This window comes from Peromyscus californicus, unplaced genomic scaffold (genome assembly GCF_007827085.1).
Source record: "Peromyscus californicus insignis strain IS unplaced genomic scaffold, ASM782708v3 Scaffold_25__1_contigs__length_3188244, whole genome shotgun sequence".
In the NCBI taxonomy this organism is placed as follows: Eukaryota; Metazoa; Chordata; class Mammalia; order Rodentia; family Cricetidae; genus Peromyscus; species Peromyscus californicus.
The window spans coordinates 1228070-1247360 of record NW_026294536.1 but is presented as its reverse complement, the minus strand read 5'-3'; the positions used below and the strand labels follow the sequence as shown (position 1 = coordinate 1247360).

Below are 19291 nucleotides of genomic sequence, written 5' to 3'. Positions count from 1 at the left end.
CGCAAATTCGAGCTCATCTTGAAGCATGACGCGCTCCTCTCTTATCTCCTTCCTACATCTTGAAACAACTTCATTCATTTCTGAACTCCATCTGACCCAGTTTCCATCGCTGGAGAGAAACACTTCACCCAGGGAGCCATGTTTGTTTTCTCATCTGAAGGAAGCGGGGCTGTGACGCACACGCCCTTTCTGAGTATCAGTCATACATCCCTACATTCCCTGAGGTCCTCCACCAGACTGGAGCCTTCTACGGTTCAATTCTAGAACCCGACTTGAAGGTTCTCAGAACATAAAACCGTCTGCTAAGACGGGATGAGAGCAGGTGGGCCATCTTTCATCCTAATTGCTTTTCATTACCTGTTCATACTTTAACACACTCACCTTCTCTACATCTTCATTCCCCCAATTCTTCCCCAGACCCAGCACTTCTTTGTTAATAAAGAAGAGTGGTGGGGGGCAGAGGGGGCAACAATAATGTAGGAACAGAGGAAAGGAGGAGGAAGCCTGGACCATTTAGTGAGGAACTGGAGGAGAATGGGAAGTGCTGAGGAACAAGTATGGCAAGGCTTCTAGCAAGGGTTTCATCGTTTCTAACGCTCTGCTAAAAGGATCCACTTTACTTGGAAGCATCAATTTGTTCCAACTGTGTCGGGGCCTTCATCTTAAGTTCCAATGCTGTTTTCCACAGCTGAAGCACCAGTAAAACTTGTCATCAACTCTGAAGTTTTCCTTTATTGCAAGATTAGTGTTTACAGCAATAATTCAGCCTTTTAACAAAACAAGCCTTACTGGGACTCTTGCATGTCTCCAAGGACCAAGCTGGCCTTGCTATCTCTAGGTCACTGAGGTATTTACTGGAAGGCCACAGCAGAAGCATAAATCCCCTAAGAGATGACCTTGTCTTAATGCTTGACGCCTAGGTTATGTTCCTAGGGACTGGGCAGATCTCAACGGGGAGTGTAACTGAGGTGATCCAGATGGACCCAATCTAATTCCACAGTGCCTTCAAAACTGCAGTCTTCCCAAGATGTTACCAAAGGAAAGTGTGACTAGGGGAAAATGATCAGAAATGCCATGCTGGGGGTTTTAAGAAGCCTCCAGGGAGAAGAAAGGGCAAACAGGATTACCCCCTCAGACTGAAGAAAGCCATGCAGTTTCCTAATAATACCTTGAGTTCTGACCCACAGAGTAGTGAGATAACAAATACATGTTGCTCTAGGCCCCACATCTGTAGCAATTTACTACACAGATAGGAAGCTAACATAGGCACCATAATCGAACACCGATACAATTGTACATCGATACAATTGTCATCCTCTATAACCTTCCCCTTCCATTTATCAAGCCAACTGAAGAAGGGAGAAGGCCTAAGATACGCTACTGTGACGTACTCCCCTTCCAATGTCCCTGTCGAAAGGAGATCTGGAGATGATGTAGCCCATCTTTCTCCAGGCTCCCTGCCATACCTACCAGCTACTGGTCTTTATGGAAGACATAGATGCTGGTAGGTTTCTCTTTTTTTTTTTTTTTTGGTTTTTCGAGACAGGGTTTCTCTGTGCAGCTTTGCGCCGTTCCTGGAACTCGCTTTGGAGACCAGGCTGGCCTTGAACTCACAGAGATCCGCCTGCCTCTGCCTCCCGAGTGCTGGGATTAAAGGCGTGCGCCACCACCGCCCGGCCGCTGGTAGGTTTCTCATACTGCAAAAAATGGTCCCCACATCTGTGCATATATGGCAGCACTGATGAGAGAGAGACAGAGACAGAGACAGAGAGAGACAGAGACAGAGACAGAGGGAGGAAGTTGGAAGGGAGCTTGATAATGAAGTAGGAGTGTATACAAGGACTTGGAGGAGGGAAATGGGGGGCAGAAATGATCATATTGCATTGTATACATGTGTGGAATTCTCAAAAATAAAGAAGAAAGTTTTTTAAAAAGTGGGAACCAAGGTTACAGATGATAAGTTCAATCACATGTTCTTATCAATTATTTAGGTATCATCTTTCATGTTTCTCTGGTCCATGCCCCTTTTCACCTTGGGAAATACATTCCACGTGTCCCATTGGACGCCCCTTAACCACAGATAGCACAGAATTATGTAATTTAGTGGGTTGTTACTCACTGTGATCATAACTTGTGCAACTTAAGGTAAGGCAGAAAAACTAGCATGAATTCTTTTCTTCACATTTTCATGGATACTAAGATTTGTTTTTCTGCAGAGTTTAGCAGCCTCAGCATTTGGGTTTTTCCCCTTCTGCCTATTAACAAGAGCAGTTTCACCTTGCACTTAAAGGAAGCACCTGGCAGCCTGTTTGGCATGTCTGAATTAGCAGCGCCTCTGTTTTGTTCAGGGGCCACTACTAAGTGGAATAAACATATGTTCTCTAACAGTGCGGCAGTCTGTCTGGTGTCAGACATGCTACCGAGTGGTTAGGCAATAGGTGTCATGTGAGGTGTGGGACAAAGGCCCAAGGAAGGGTTCATGTCCCGATCGTGAGGAAGAAGGACAGCATCAGGCTTCATCACATTCCCCAGAATGACATGTAATTCAAAACTTACGATTTGTTTAATTTCTAGAATTTTCCACTTCACGTATGTAGGCCACGGTATATTCTAGGTAACTGAAACTGTATTAAATAAAACTGTGAATAAACGGGGACTGTGGTATCAAGGTATCTCTTGGGATAATTTACTCAAATCATGACTACTAAGCACTTGATAAATAAGCAATACAAAAAGGAAGCAAGGATTCCACAGGAAGTGAAAGGGTCACATTTTAGCTGGGTGCTTCCGCGCTGCAGCTGTGGCTGAAGCTATTACTTTTCTTTAGCATCCTTTTATTTCAGACAAACACACATTTGGAGATGGCTTCCCAGGTCCTTTCCACTGTAAACACAGACAAACACTTTAGTGGGCAGCAGGACAGAAACAAAGAAAAGCAAGCAGGAGACAGAAGGCAGAAAACACTCGCAAGGGTTTTCCGACAGCTTGCCTCATCGTTCCAACTTGGAAGTAACATTGACATCTAGATGTGTACACATTTACACTTCTGAAGATTGGGGGACCCTCTTTCTGCTGAAGTTGGTGGAGCCTTCACACAATGGTATCCCTCTAGCGCTGCTGACATGCAAAACTCCAAGGGCAGGTAAAGCATGGCTGACTTGATTTGAAATGCTGTACCTAGGCACTTCCTGTTTTGAAGTATGCGAACAAGACAGCAGTATCATCTTCTTCCCGCCTGGCAAGTCTCTGCTCTCCCCCAGGAGGTGCTTTATGAAGTCACCCTGACCAGACCCTTAGCAGTGAGTGCTATGTGGCGGCAACAGACAAGGTTGTTTCCTCCTGGGACCACTGGCCCCAGACTGGCTCTCCTTTCACTGCGTTAGTGCCAGGGGCTTTCTGCTATCACCACTGGAACAGAGTGCCACTGGTCCCCACCATCTACGCTTGCCTGCCTGTCTACCGAGTCCTTCACTATGCCATGCCTTTCTTTACCTTCCTATTGGGGGGCGTTCATCTTCCCTTAATTAGCTCAGGTATCACCCATTAGCCTATCAATATTTTCCATGTCCCAAGACATTCTTTAGCCATATATCTAGTTACTTTATCATGTTTATCTATCTCACAGGGGAAGAATTATTACATATTTTTTGTTGTGTAACCTTGATAGTCTGTAAGACTTCCAAATTTATTTATTTTCTCTCCACCCTAGATATTCTATGTAGCAACTCTCACTCACTCCACACAAACTGTGATGGACAAAATAGTGGGTTTTTCCATAAACATCCACTGAAGCACACCACGTAATCTTCTAATCTCCTGTGTCATTACCAAACATACTGACTCACTAAAAAAGAGAAATGACAGTCTAGGAGATTAATTCTGTTAGGTTTCACCATCTCTGTTATTTGTTCAGTTATCAAAGGAAGAGAAATTGAAAACAGACGCACAAAAAGCTGTGCAGCCCACAGACCTACCACTATGAGAAAGTGCTGAGGAGCTGTGGCTAGTGAACAGGTGAGTATCAGCATAAAACTGTGAGCACATCTTTCCTTCCCTACTGATCTGTCATGGGATCCCAGGCAAATCCAACACCCCTGCCTGCTGGCTTATGGTCCACCATGATGCAAGACAGCATGCATTCCAGAAATAAAGTTTTGTGAAAGAAAAGTGAAAATCGACAACCGGTGAAAGTCGGAGAACCAGGGTTTCTTACGCAGACGTGTCACAGAGGACCTTCTGAAAGCCATCACCGACGTGTTTCTCTTTTTAGGTCTATGACAAGGCAAGACTAAACTCCACCAGTAATTCTCAACCTAGTTTTTAATTCCATTATACATAAGAATATGCCACAGTCAGTTGAATTTTAGATCCAGGGTACGGATCTAAAGATGTATATATGCACACAGTTTTGTCTCATGGAAGTTGTTCCCTTGGGTGACACCAAGAAACTCAGAACGCTTCCCGTTCCAATACTCTTGGTTTTATATTCCTTATATAACTAGTGTCACAGAAAGTACAGTAGTATAAGGGGGTTTGTTCAAGGTCACTGTGGCAGAGGAGAGACTCAATCCTTGACCCAGAACTTTGGGTCTCTCTGATATGCTGCATGAGGAGGAACCCCACACAAGCTTCAAGATGCCTCAGGGTTAGACATGTCTTGGAAACAATGACTTCCTCATTGCTCTTGCATTTCTCTGTCAACCTACTAGAAACTGTGTCCCCTGGGCCACACATGCCCAGAAGAGCCTCAAAAGCAGTCCAACACATTTGGAGATGACACAGGCACTTTGTCATGCCAAACTGGCCACGCTTGGAAGGGATCTGGATTAAACCTTGGGTTCTTTTGTGTGACTTTTTAATCAAAACTCTAGCTTTTAGAATAACGAGGATTAGTGTGTGAGGGATTTTTTTCTCACACACTATTTTTTTTTCCTGGCATATATTATATTGGCAACATAGATTACTACACAGAGATAAATGGAACTGTAAATGTTTACATTGCCTATTTTCCTGTTTTAGGGGAAGCAAACAATTGATGAAATAACAACAACAACAAAAGAGAAACAAGATTGGACATAGCAGATCTCACCATAGAGACCTCAAGGCTACAGCGGCCCCACCACCCCGACTCACCCTCATCTGTTCTGTGTGCCGTCATCCTTTTCCTGCTTGCTTTCTACGAGACTCTACAACAGTGGCTCTCAACCTGTGGGTCGCGATCCCTCTCACAGGGGTCGCCTAAGACCATTAGAAAACGCAGATATTTACATTACGGTTCACAACAGCAGCCAAATGACAGTTATGAAGTAGCAGCTGAAATCTTTTTATGGCTGCAGGTCACCATAACATGGAGAACTGTATTAAAGGGTCAGAGCATCATGGAAGTTGAGAACCAGGACCTACTATCTTTCTTCCCTCACTAGAATGTGAGCCTCACAGCAGAAGCATTCTGTCTACTTTACACCTTGCTGTTGCAACAATGCATGATGATGTGTGAGTGCATACAGCAGGTGCTCAATAAGTACAGATGAAGGGAAGTTACACTATTTCCCAACAGGGAAGATCTTCGCGGGCTCATGGCAGGACCCCTACTAAACTTGTTTTCTCACCTTACTTAATGACGTCATTTCCTACCTGAGACAGAAGCTTAGGAGTAAGCCTTAACCTGTCCCTTCTCCTTGCCCAGATGTCCTCTCTGGTCTCTCAACATTATTAAAATGTGACTGCCTTGGCTCAGCCTCTTGTTTCTTTTGGATTAGTGCAAATGAAGCACAGTCCTATCTCCAAGCATCCACTGTCTCCTGTTCGACAGCTCTCCCCACAACAGGATCCAGAACGAGCCCTAATCAATATCCCGGCCTTCCCTTGTTCACACCCTTCATCGGTGCTCAGGACTGTAAATGGCAGCAGGAAATGAACAAACAAACACAAAGGCCTTTGGATTAGATGCTGGTCAGTCCTCTCCTCTCAGCTCTCTTTTCCAGAGACCTTTCTCTATTGCTACTGCACTTTGGTAACTCCCCCTTGGTCCCTTCCCTTCCTCCTACTCAACTGCTGGCAATATCCTTGACTTCATGGGTTACCTGGACAATTCAGTTATTACTTAGATCCACCATCATCTAGAGCAGCTAAATCTTTCCTGCTCTTTCAATCCCAGCAAACAGTCTTCTTTCCATAGTCTCAGCCATCTCTAGTAATGTATTTGTCATACAAGGTTTGTTTTTTTCTTTGTTTGTAGGCATTTCTGTCCTCAGTTTTTAGACCCATGGTTAGTGAATATGCTCGGCACACAGTAGGTCTACAAAAACCATTCAATGAATAAATAAATGGACAAGGAACACTTAGACCTCTGAACTAGACATCACTGTCCTTCCTTCCTACTTAAAGCACACTTAAATATAAAATCAGACTCCAGTTTCTTACCAGCAGAGTCTAGAATTTTCCTAGTCTTACCCATATACATCCTGTGGTCTGTATAGGGTTTCTCTTCCCTTCAAAATTACTTCAGTGCTGAGGCCACTTCTTTCATGGGCATCTTCTGATGTAATCTCCAAGAGAAAGTCCACCCTGAGCCCAGGGCACCAGCGAGAATGCTGGCAGTTTGAATGGCCACTGGCAGTACATACCTGATACTTTCTAGAAATGCCAGGATCCAGAAGCAACTCTGTCCCCATGGCATCTGTCACCAGAGATGCAGAGAATCCAGGAGAGTAGGATGTGGGGTAAACTGTTCCCAGAATTGCTTTAGAGGCACAAGCAAAGTTTTCTTTAGAAGCAGAGTGTCACAACAGCTGCCTGAAGACACCACACATCCAAAATTAGGAGTGGGAACCAAGTTGAATAATCAGTTAATCAGTGTCTGGCTTCCTGAACCACCTTAATGAAACAAAATGCCAGAATTCACAGATACATTGACACTCCTGCTGATGACCTAAAATAGCATCAACTTCCGACTGAGCGAGCCAATTGCTAGCTATTGCATTGAACTCCTTTGCCTAAGGACATGTCAACAGGGTGACCTTATTTTCAAGATGAATTCCTTTCCCTTCTTCTCTCTTTTCCAGGTTGCCAGTGAAGTGGAATAGCTTTTCCAAGGCTCCCAAGCCTAGAAAATGTCACTGTGATGGACTGCTAAAAATCAAGTTATGGCCATTTGTGAAAAAAGGGTAGCTCTGGACTGAGACAGTATGTGGAGTTCCTGAACATGGGAACTGCTCAAGCCACAGATAACCAGATTCAGTCAAGCCTAAGATGAGAAAAGGAATGGGGACCCCATCTCAGGTGCCACTCACAAGAAGAATCCTAACATTGCATATTTATTTGGTGTTCATGCAGTCCAGCTGGGCACTATTAGAGGTGAGCCAACTCGGTCTCTGCAGACATTCGGTATACTGCGACAGAGTAATGGCACGTCTGGATTCCCACCTACTGCTTGGTCACTGGTGGGACCATTCAATAAAAGGAGGCAAAAGCATTCTAGGAAATGTCCTCCAGAAGAAACAGAGGGAGACTCAGGCTAGGGTGTTAGCACAGATGTCGTGGTTTACTATGCCTTGCCTCCCTTCTGCCAACTGTGGTCATAGTCTCAGTATACGCAGGGGTCAAAAGTCAGGCTGTGGGTTCAAATTAAACAATAATTGCTACACCTTAGGAAACTTCTTTAACTTTCTTATGCCTCCATTTTATCATCTATAAAAGGAGAGCATCAAAAGTTCACAGTAAAGATACATGAGCCACACATATTAAGTTGCCAAATAGAGTACACACTCACTGTATGCTAGTCACATTTTTACCAGAACCAATAGTGGAAACTTTGGGAATCAAACTACTGCAGAGAATCTGTACTGCAAGCAAAAGACCTGAGGGAGTGGCATAAGGACTTCTTAAACAAAACAAACAAAACAAAAACAAACCCCCCAAACCACAGTTCCAGGCCTCATTTTGCTCCTTGAAGAAGGAAAGAAACAGCAACATAAGGATTTGCCATCGTTACTTCAGAATCTTACAGTATGGTAGGAGCACACATAGGCATAAAGACAGACAGACAGACAGACAGACAGACAGACACACACACACACACACACACACACACACAGGACTGTGATGAGACCCACAACAATTGTAAATGAAAAAGAACAATTAGAAAAAAAGTGGAGGTTTTTCAAGTGCTTCTTAATTCATAAAGAATAATTTCATAAATTACATCCACAGGCTAATTGATTAGATCATAAATCTGGATTCTAGAATAAAGAAGGACAAAGTCCATTTTACTTTGAATAGTCCCCTCAATAAGCCCAAGAAAGCTACGCCTCAGGAAGCAGGTTCTGATGATCTACTCCCTGTCCTGACCTCCTAGCAAGCTGATATGGGGACCATACATAGAGTACACAGCCAACTATCTGTACCCTAATCGCTCAGTTGAGATCAAAGATGGATTTCTGAATGGTTTAGGCAACATTTGCTGATGGGAACAGAACCCTATGATTGGCATGCTTGAACCAAAGACATAAAAGACCCTTTCATCAGAGTATTGACCAAGAAAAAAATTAACTAGGTTTTTGTACTACCTGCAATTCTCAGCTTGGTAGAAATGTACTCTCTGTTCTGCTGAAAAACAGGCTGTATTGATTATGCTGACACCGGCAGTCAGGCCGTGTGGCACTGCATTGGCTTTATTTTTTTCTTTACATCTTAGATAAGAAAGGAGGTTATGATTCATCTTGCACCATCTGAGTCAAAAATTCATTTTGTCTTTTTTGTTCAATTAGTTTTCTGCATTCCACATTAAAAAGCAAGAGTAGTTTGCTCAGCAAATGAGAACATTGTGGTGTGTCTTGGGGTGTTGCTTTCTCACACAGAATGACTAAACCCCATGTCTTAGATCCTCTAATGATATTCCAATAACAAGATAACACTACACAAAATCACAAAGCATTAATTCATGAAAATATCAGAGAGATTATCATATGCTAATCACAAATGACATCTATCAAACCAGCCCTGGGAGGCAGTGCTAACATCTCTTGAGTTTTTGAGTCTTCTACTAATGGTTCAGAACACATTTACACATTTGCTTATTTAATTTGATTCTGGAAATAAGCAGGCAAAATAGATTAGAGGTAATGATCTCCTTTTAAATAGGTGAAATAACTGAAGCTCAGGAAAATGAAAAACTCCTATGACAGAGCCTCTCCCCTCACTCTTTCTCTCTGTGTTGATTGGGAGACTGAGCCCAGAGCCTCATGTATCCTAGGCAATGGATCTGACCATTAACCACATGCCCAGGCCTAGTTACATCTCTCAGTCTGTCCCAGGATAAGCTAGTTCTCCTAGCAAACTAACTAATCTGAAGACTGCTGACACAATGGTTCTCAGTGACACATAAGAAAGTGTTCTAAGAATAGCACAAAAGTCAAATGGTGGCAGTGTCACCGAGAAAAAAGACACAGACTTAGGCTGCATTTCTTAACTCCAACTCAAGTATTCATTCCCCTGTGTCGTCCATCAAACGATGACTTGCTCATCTTTATGACTGTGCTGTATCATCTACATTAAATACCAATGTCACATTGATGGTCAGCAATATTAGTATCTCTTATTTATGCCAAGTACCATTAGTAACACTGACCCCAGAAACCCTTAAGCAGAGTAAGTGTATGGCATCAATGCTATGCTTTGTCATAGTCTACAATCCTATTTTAATCTGATTACTTGGCACTTGAACTTTCAATGCAGTGAACTTCCTTATAAACCCCAGGGAATTGGGTTAGCACCAAATAGAGCATAAATGGCCTTGGAAATTGACTTGTGTTACCCTGGGACTCTGAGACAAGCACTGTTGTAATTTTATACAGATGGCCATTTTCTAAGCCATCTACATTTTAGTAGCATACAGAGAACAAACTATGAAAAGTGTTTGAAGCAAAGGCATCATGAAGTTCTAAAGATGTCAACAGATCATGTGGCTTAACCTCCTAACACTGCAGATAAAACCTGTAGAAAAGAAACTGGCCTACCATGTTGTCATAGATCAGTTGGACAGCAGGGCAGTCTGGCACCCTGAAGGACTTAAAACACTGGATGCCAAGACCAGTATCACATTCTACTGCCTATAACAAAGATAATGAGTTTGTCTTCCTTTTTAAAAAAATTATATCAAACTTTATTTAAAGTTCAGAGTCAGAGAAACAAATGAGGACTGAGGTCAGAGCTGTACAGTACTGAAGTGAATGAACCTTGAAGAGTTTAAGGCATCATGGCTGCTGCTCTTAGCCAGCATTTGGGAGAGTACTGGGATAAGGTCAATTACAGATATTAATGACATGTATGAATAATGAAGTAGATTAAAAGTTCATTGATATAAGTAAAAACACATTCTAAGCAATGGATAGCTTAGAAATATGACAAAAATTATGAATATACTGTATACAGAATGGGTAATGGGAAGTTCACAAGCTCTATGTTTTCTGGGCTTCAGTCTTCCTTTGCCAAGGTCATAAGGCCAACCAGCAGAGGCTTAAAACCTGTTCCCATGATTCCTGCCTACTGCATCCTCATTGTTTGCTTCAGCAAGACATTCCTAGACAATACTTCTGTGAGCTTGTACTGAAGTCTAACAAACGATGTTTATTGCTAGGTAAGAATGGAGCCAGGAACAGGGTGCATACAAATGAAAGGCTCGACAGAGACCCCAGTGAGGGCTGAGATCAGCGCTGTGCAGGATGAAGTAACTGTAGAAGAATTTAAAGCAACATGCCTGACATCATTCCGTGTTAGGGACAGAACTGAGACAATGCCATCAACTTAGACCTGTCTGTGGGACTTTGTGTCTAGTGGGGCATTGGGTACTGTCTGCTTGTTCTTGATAGGCAGTCAGCTTTGTCTTCTGCCAACACATCACACCTCAGCACACCATTTTCTACCCTGGGAATAAGTATTTCTTCCCATGGACTTCATTAGGATTTTATGTAGCACAGGTTATTCAGTTCTGCGGCAAAATTTCATGAGTTTGGTGGAAAAGAGTGGCTTTTCCTCAGTCAGTTGTAACTCTGTTCCACATCAAAACCTTTGGCAGCACAGGATTTAACAAATGGCTCTCCTTCTTGGTCACTAATGTACCTAATTTCCATTATCTCCCACGGTACACAGTACAATGATTGGTGTTTAGTAGGCACTCAATCAATATTTGTAGATGAATGAACCTGCTAAAGGAAAAGCACAACGGATGCCTACTAAGTCTAACTCTACAGATGTTCAAACACTGGCTTTGCTGACGGTAAATTAATTATGTCTTCCAGCAAAGCTGATGTCACTTCCAAGTCTGCAAGGAGATAACCATCAGTGTGCTTTTAGAGAAAGTCAAGGGGAAATTTCAGGTTGTCGGGAGGAAGGGCAGAGTGCAGGGGAAAGACAGCTGTGCTCTCTGTGAAACATGGCTGGGGGGTAAGGTCAGAAAACGCATAATTAGCACTTGTGGCTCTAGGACTCAGTCCTACCTTTGTCTCAGTACAAAAGAGTGCATGATCTAGGAAGCAAGACTTTCTTATTTGCGGCCTACCAGTACTTTCTCTCTGTAATTCAAGTTTGCTTCCACAGTTTATGGTCAAAGGATGTTGAATTTATAAAGTAGGAGCATCTTTTCTGCTTTCTTCACTTTCTGATAAAGTGGATGCTGGTAAAAGTAATCGCATGAGCAGGTGTCTGCTGTTTGGATCAAGTCCACATAAAACGGCACTTGTGGACGGTGGTTCAAGGCATTGGGGGGGACTACTTAAGGATGTCCTTTCTAGAACAGTCGCTACAGACAGATTATGTATAAATGGGCACATGATAGTTCTTTCAATTTGACAGCCTGTCTTCTGACCCAATTCTTTTAGAGCAGGAGGAAATTACAGAGGCAAGAATCTCTCCTGGGAACCAAAGGTTACAGAGGAAACACAGTGTAAAGTAAAATATGATACAGTATTTTTAAAATAAAATCTCAACTATGTAACCTTTCTTTCTACCAATTTAGCCCTGAATTTCACAGAAGACATATAGAAAGGAGATCAAGTCCAAGGGTGTCAGTCCAATTTTAAGCTCATCGAATGCAGCAACCACACCTTACTCTACTCATGCAGTCTCCAGTGTCCTTACATGATTAACAAGAAAGGAATGAAAAATCTAGGTTATAATTCATGGCTCTGTCACTAAATGATTTGTGACCCCGGGGAACTAGTTTCATCTTCTCCCCAAATGAGGCAGGTTCCTAGGCTTAGATCCCTTCTGTGGTTAACATTTTACGGGTCCAAAGGTGACAAATAAATATGGAATGGCATATTCCCACTCTAGTGACTGTTGGCTTATCACTCTCATTTATGAGTTGCCAATCCTTTAAGCACAGGAGCAGAGGTGGGGGCACCACTGAGACCTGACCACGCCATCCTCACTCATGTCTATACATTAGTGAGGAAGATGGACGAAAAATGTAAAAGAATGTATATTTAAATAGAAGCAGAAAAACTTTTTTTTGTATTTGAAAATTAGGGCACTCAGGAAAAAATATATACACATATGTGTGTGTGTGTGTGTGTGTGTGTGTGTGTGTGTGTGTGTGTGTATATATATATATATATATACATACACACATATACATACATTCATTAATTTTAAGGGCAAATGCATTCTTACCTAAGTATAGCAAAGCTGTATATCCAGATCTTAGTTTGTAAAAATATCTAAAATATCTAGTCCAGTTTACTTCTTTCCCTTTACCTTTGTAACAGCTCCATTCCCCTTTCTACCATCAAATATTTTTAGGGTTTTTTTTTTATTTGTGTGTGTGTGTGTGTGTGTGTGTGTGTGTGTGTACATGAATGTGCAGGTACACACATGAAGGCCAGAAGAGAATGTTGAGTAACTTCCTTGACCTCTCTCTGTCTTACTCTCTTGGAATAAGATTTTTCACTGAAACTGGAACTTGCTATTTTGGAGTAGGCTGGAGGGCAGCAAACCCCAGCAATTCTCCTGCCTCTTCCTTCACATCCCTACCCAGCACTGGGGTTACAGGCATATGAAGCTAGGCACAGAATTTCACTTGAATGCTTGGGATCCAAACTTAAATCCTCATGTTCGCATAGTGGGCGCTCGTAACCACCTAGCCTTCTCTCTAGCCTTCACTTCTACTCTTTAATCAGAAAACAAATTATATCTACAGTTTTCAAAACTCTCAGTTGTATGACCTTGAATGAATCATTTGGGCTTTAATTTTCTAGAAAATGAAAAATTATCTTACATAACTTCTATGGCCACATTCTTTGTAAAACTATAAATCTTGGATTCCAAATCAATGTTTAACAGCACACTGGCTGAATTTACAGAAAAATAACATGTGCTAAGATGGAAGACATAAGGTCCTGGGGGTTATTTATTTAGTGTTGTCAACACTCACTGCTCTGAGCAAATACTTTACAAGAAGTTACCACCATAAAGGAAATACATCTAATGTATCTAACTTAAAAAACTGCACTTCCATGACCCATGGCTATCTTCAAAAGGGAAAAAAGAAAGAAAACCCCAAAGCCCCAACTTTCCCCTCTAATCAATACCACCTTTTCTCTAAACTACCCATTTTCTACTTTTCCTCCGATGCTGTGGTTTTGAGGTTCTTACTTACTTAGGTTATGTGTGTGTGAAAACAAGATCCCCAAAGCCTGAGGCTCCAGCTTCACTACAGGAAGCTGCCCACCCGGAGTCAGTCCATATTCTCTCATCAACAGGAACACTTTGGAAATCACTTTCTTGTCACACAACAATAAAGGCTATCAAGTTCAAATCACCCCGCACCTTAGTTAAGACCCGCTAAGCCATTTCCAAAGCAATCGCATGGCCCTGTACAGATCTGAAAGTTCAGGCACAGTACGTTAACTGATCTAACTGGTCCATGACTAGCTTGGCAACGTGGTCATAGGGCATAAAGTGCAAAGGAGAGACTCAGGAATGGGGAGGTCTGTGCCAGGGCCATCCCGGTTGGCTCTCTGACTAGTGAGGGCAGCATAGTGTCCTGGAGAGCATGGAGGCTCATTATCATCTGGTTTTCTCATCTATGGATGGAAATGAATTTACTGTTCCCTTACCCGGGCTTCTGTCTAGCTCAGATGATACAAGAAGCATGGAAGTGTTTTAAAACTAACATTAAAAACTTTAATTTGACTCATTAAATTTACACACACACACACACACACACACACACACACACACACACACACACACACACACACATTTTTTTTTTTCCCCTGAGACAGAGTGTCACCCTGTAGACCAGGCTGGCCTTGAACTCAGATCTGCCTGCCTTTGCCTCCCAAATGCTGGGATTAAAAGCAGATGTGATGGACTCGTTTTGGAGGTGCATCTACTAAGGGTGACTTTAGATAACTCAGTCACATGATGTCAGAGTTGGACATTGGAGGAAAGACATAGTGACCACACACAGCATATGGGTGCATCACCAGCTTCAACATCAGAGAGAGGATCTTCACCTATATTTTTCAAGGGTTTTGTTTTGTCTGTTCAAAAAGCTAGTTCTCCATACATAAATGGGAATTTCCAACTCTCCCACCCCATGCCTGTGCTACTGTTGGCCAAGTCCATTTCACACGTGACTATCTTTCAGTGGTTGTCAGGCTAGACCCGGGGTTTCTTTCCTCCAAAATTTCAAATGCACCTAAATCATGTTCCCAGTGTCCTAAGCATCTCAGGTGAGCTTGTGGATATGCTCACTCCCCGAGTGACCCAGCTAGCACAGGGAGGAACCGATCCTCTGTTCTAGAGCTGTTTCGGTCCATGGACATCATCGGGCCTCCAATTTGATCTCAGTAGAGAAGGTGTTTAGTACTAAGCATGGTGAGCAGGTGACGTCAGGAATGACAGTACACCCATCATTCTTCCTTTGGGGTTAACAAGGGCCTCATACTGCCGCTGCTCATGTCTTCTAATCTGTCCCAGTATCCTTTGGAAGGAAAGTAAAGCCTAGTTCCAAGCACAATCCCATTTCCATGCAAAAGTTCTCACTATCTTCTACTAACAATCCTCAGAGTTAAGTACAAGATTCCCTCAGAAAGAGTTTACCTTGTACTGCTCTGAAGGCACAGCAATTCTTCGAATAGCCTCGGAAACAACTTTAAAATTCACACACATTAGTTTTTTGGTTTTTTTTTAAATTAAGACAACAGCATATAAACAATGCCAAGATAATTATATTGCATGCTTAAACATACACTGTCAGATATTTTCAGGCTCCTCTCAGATCCAGTACAAGATCCACTTTCAGAGATTAGGCACCCAACAGTTTTGTCTGCAGTCCTAGGAGCAGCTCAGTCAGAAGACTGCCATTGGAATTGTACTGTAGTCTCTCGCTCATGAACTGTCTCATAAGCAATTGCACTTCCTTTCTTTTTTTTTTTTATTATAAAGAAATGTTCTATTCATTTTACACACCAACTACAGATTTCGCCTGCCTGCCCCCCAGCTTTCTTCCCCAACCCACTTCCCCCATTCCTACCTCCTGCAAGTCAAGGTCTCCCATGGGGAGTCAGCAGAGCCTGGCACATTCAGTTGAGGCAGGTCCAAGTCCCTGCCCGCTGCACCACAGCTGCACAAGTTGTCACACCTTAGGCACTGGGCTCCAAAAAGCCCACTAATGCATCAGAGACGGATCCCGATGCCCCTGCCTTCAAACTGGATGAAAATGGAAATCTTGCAATCTGTGATCTCAGTCAACACAGAAAACTCTCAGATATCTTCAAAGAGCCATTCCAAGATGGTTTACAGCTCAACTTTCCCTTTATATTTTCCTTGGAAACGACTTGAAAAGGGTAAGGTTGAGCTGCTCAGTTGCTAGCCGCCCAGTTTTCTAGTGATTTGCCCTCCGTCATTTTATATCTAATTTTAAAGTTCTCTTTAAGTTTTGAATTCTTCATAAGTTAGAATGATTTCTAGTTCTTTACCCCTTGGTCACTCTAAGCATCTGCCACTAGAGCTGAGGCTCCCTTCAAATGTAAAGGCATCCTTCTAGTTTTCCACCAAACAGATAATTCCAAGGGATAAGACTTTGAGCCAAAGCTTGGGTAATACGATAGTTAATAGAATTTTTTCCAATCTCCAAATGCCTTCTGGTCCTCTCAACTCTTTCTTGATAGAGAGTAAGTGAGAATTTTATCTACTTCTGTTGGCCAAACAGTGCTATTTCACTTTTCCTCTTCGGTCTTCAGGCAAGCATATGGACCTCTCTTCTTTCCCTCACATAGGACCATTGTCCGGACATCCGTATTGAAATCCCCAGGCTGCTCCTGTCTGTGCCCATTGATGGCACAGCTTCTCTGCAGCAGAGAAGGTGATGGGACATGTTTAAAGAGTGGATGGTCAAGGCAGGCCTGTAACAAGTACTTTCGCTCCTGACTTTATGTTGCTAAGCAACATAAGCCAAGATGGCATTCCAACTAGGCTCTGAGGCTGTGCTTGTGAGCACTTTCCATGGAACCATCTCCTTAACACTAGATCTCAACAGGCAACTCATTAGAGAAGGTGAAGTTCAAAGGCCTCAGCCAGGGCTTAGAAACCTTTTAAAGACTTGTCTCAACTGACCCCTCCAACCCATTGCCTAATATTTGCCAATTCCACATGGGGGCTTCAATTCCATTTTTTCCCTTTTCATGTCAAAAATTTCCTCATCAGAAATCTTCCCACTTCTCTAGGATCTTCCTATTTCCAAAGTTTAATTAAACTAAGTGTAAAGACTCACCCAAAGCTTAATGACTACATAATTACTTTTCTATTGCTGCCTCTAAATATTCCTTCTTTTCCTGAAATTTCTCAGAATGGTGGCTGCATGTAGATTAAATCACATATCACTTTGTGTTCTGGCTGCAATAACACATCATAATTTTTCATTGGCCCCTGTGGGACATAAGCACTTTCAGAGGGAAAACCCAATGCCTGTGGAAACACCACCAGATTAGCCTGCAAAGATCCAGGCTTTCCACATAAAGTCCATTATTGTTCAACAATCTTGGCACCATTTACAGTTTGTTTACTTTATCTATTTAGGAGAGAATCCTCATCCTTCATTGCCCATCTCTCCAAAGGCAATCTTCCCACTAAACCCTCTTCCCTGAGTTTACCATCTAATTCCCTCCATCTGAGGGCCTGGTGTTCAAGGATATAGACTTGGTGTACAGCTCGAAATCCAGCTCTACAGCCCATTATTTGTTGATACTTGGCAAAACACTTAACATTCCTGGACATTAATTCTCTAAGGGGGAACATGATAGTGACATCTACTTTGCAGGATTACATTCTTGCATAAGGATAAAATAAGTTAATTTCTGAAGTTCATAAACTAGAACTGCCATATCATAAACATGCAGTAAAACCAAGACCTTCCCCAGTTCTCTCTGAAAGGTAGCAACCTCCACTTGGCAGTGATTACATTGACTGTTGGTGACACACCTTTTACTGTTGCTAGAACCTAAATTTAAATCAAGTGCTATTGATGGATTTTTAATAGGGATATCTTACTTTCTTAAATAAGCAGCACGTCTCTGGAGCTTTGGTGAACTCTGATTATCGAACATATTCTACATGCCAAGAACTTGGCTGAGTGTGCTCTATAAATATTTCATGCATTGCTCCCCGTCACAGTATAAGGTAGTTATTGTCTCCACACTGTAGATGAAACAGCACCAGAGAAGGCCGAGGGAACAGTTTGTGCAAGTCTTCTAAGCTAGTATGTAGTAGAGCTGAGATAGTTCTAAGATCATGGGTATCCGTTTTCTGAGTGTGTAACATTTACCCATTGTTGCTCAGTTTACTTTATCACTGCACATACTGCTGCACAATATCTGAAGCACACACACTCAGAATTTAGCTTTTCACTTTTAATATATCTTAATTATAGACAGCTTACTTTTAATCATTAACATTTTTTCAGTGTATCGTGGGTTCTGATATACACCCTCCTCCTATTATACTGAGGATAGTGCAATAAACTTTTACTATACTCCGATATAAGCAGACACCTCTGCCTGTTTCTGTCTCCCTTTTTTCCATGCCTTTGTGCCAATTCCCATAATCTGATGTTTAGCCTCACCGTTTGATTTCATTGGCTTGGTGCCGTTTCCACAGTGAATTTGCTGGTGTTGAAAGAACTGCGAGGGAACATTTACTCCACACCTTTAATCACCAAGGTGGGAAACTCGGCTTAGGCAATGGAGGGACCTGCTAGCAATACTTAGCTGGTCAGGGGCACAGCAGGGACCAGAATAAGACTTATTTAAAAAATTATTTTTTAACATGTAGTTGCTTATTTAGTGTGTGCAGAGGTGCAGAGAGTGGGCCTGGGAGATGTGTGAGTCACAGTAAGCTTGTGTGTGTGTGTAGGGCTGGGGGTCAGAGGACAACTTGCAACAGTCAGTTCTGTTCCATGATGTGGGGTTTAGGGATTAAATGGTTACCAGGCTTGGTGGCATACACCTTTAACCTGTTGTCATCTTGTCAACTTGACGCACCAGGGAAGACGGAATCATCATTGAAGAATTGCCTCCCATCAGATTGGCCTGTGTGCCCTCCTATCTGTGGCCAGGGTGTCACAGCGGGTAATTTTCTTGGCTGCTAGTTGACATAGGAGGGCTTAGACCCTATTGGTGATGTCATCTCTAGGCAGATAGGCTTGGGTTGTGTAACAAAGGTGGCCACAAGTCCGGGAGCAAGCCAATAAGCAGCATTCCTCCATGGTCTCTGCCTTGAGTTCTTGCCCTGACTTCCCTCAATGATGGTCTGTAATGGAGCACAGGGAAATAAACCATTTCCTCCCCAAGTTGCTTTTGGTCATGCCGCTTATCACAGTAACAGAAAAGCAAACCAGAACACCAGCTGAGTCATCTTCCTGGCTCCAGAATCAGAGCTCTTTATTCCCACCTTATAGCCTTTGAGCTAAATTATAGTGATATCTGTGTACAGGAGGTGTATGCCTTTCATACAGCATACTCCACACACTCTCAGCTTTGGGTCAGTGGGGCCTCAGTTTGCCTTTCACTGTGTATCAGAGAAGTCACGAAGATAGGAAATACATGAGCATGCAAAAGCCTGTTCAGTTCTCAAGCATGGAGCCTTTACTCATTACTGTGACCCACATGACCGTTCTCTACACATCCTTCAAGAACCAACTCAGAAAGCATGTGATGAGACCAACACACAGTAGAGAAAGAATGTTTAGAAACTATTATACCAACTCAAATGGGGTAACTTAGTATCTCTT

The 19291-nt window shown here is 42.5% G+C and overlaps 1 protein-coding gene across 3 annotated transcripts in view; it reads right to left on the bottom strand.

Moving 5' to 3' along the window:
* Lpp (LIM domain containing preferred translocation partner in lipoma) overlaps positions 1–19291 on the bottom strand; it is a 615165-nt gene that overhangs the window by 129978 nt on the left and 465896 nt on the right. The window lies entirely within an intron of this gene.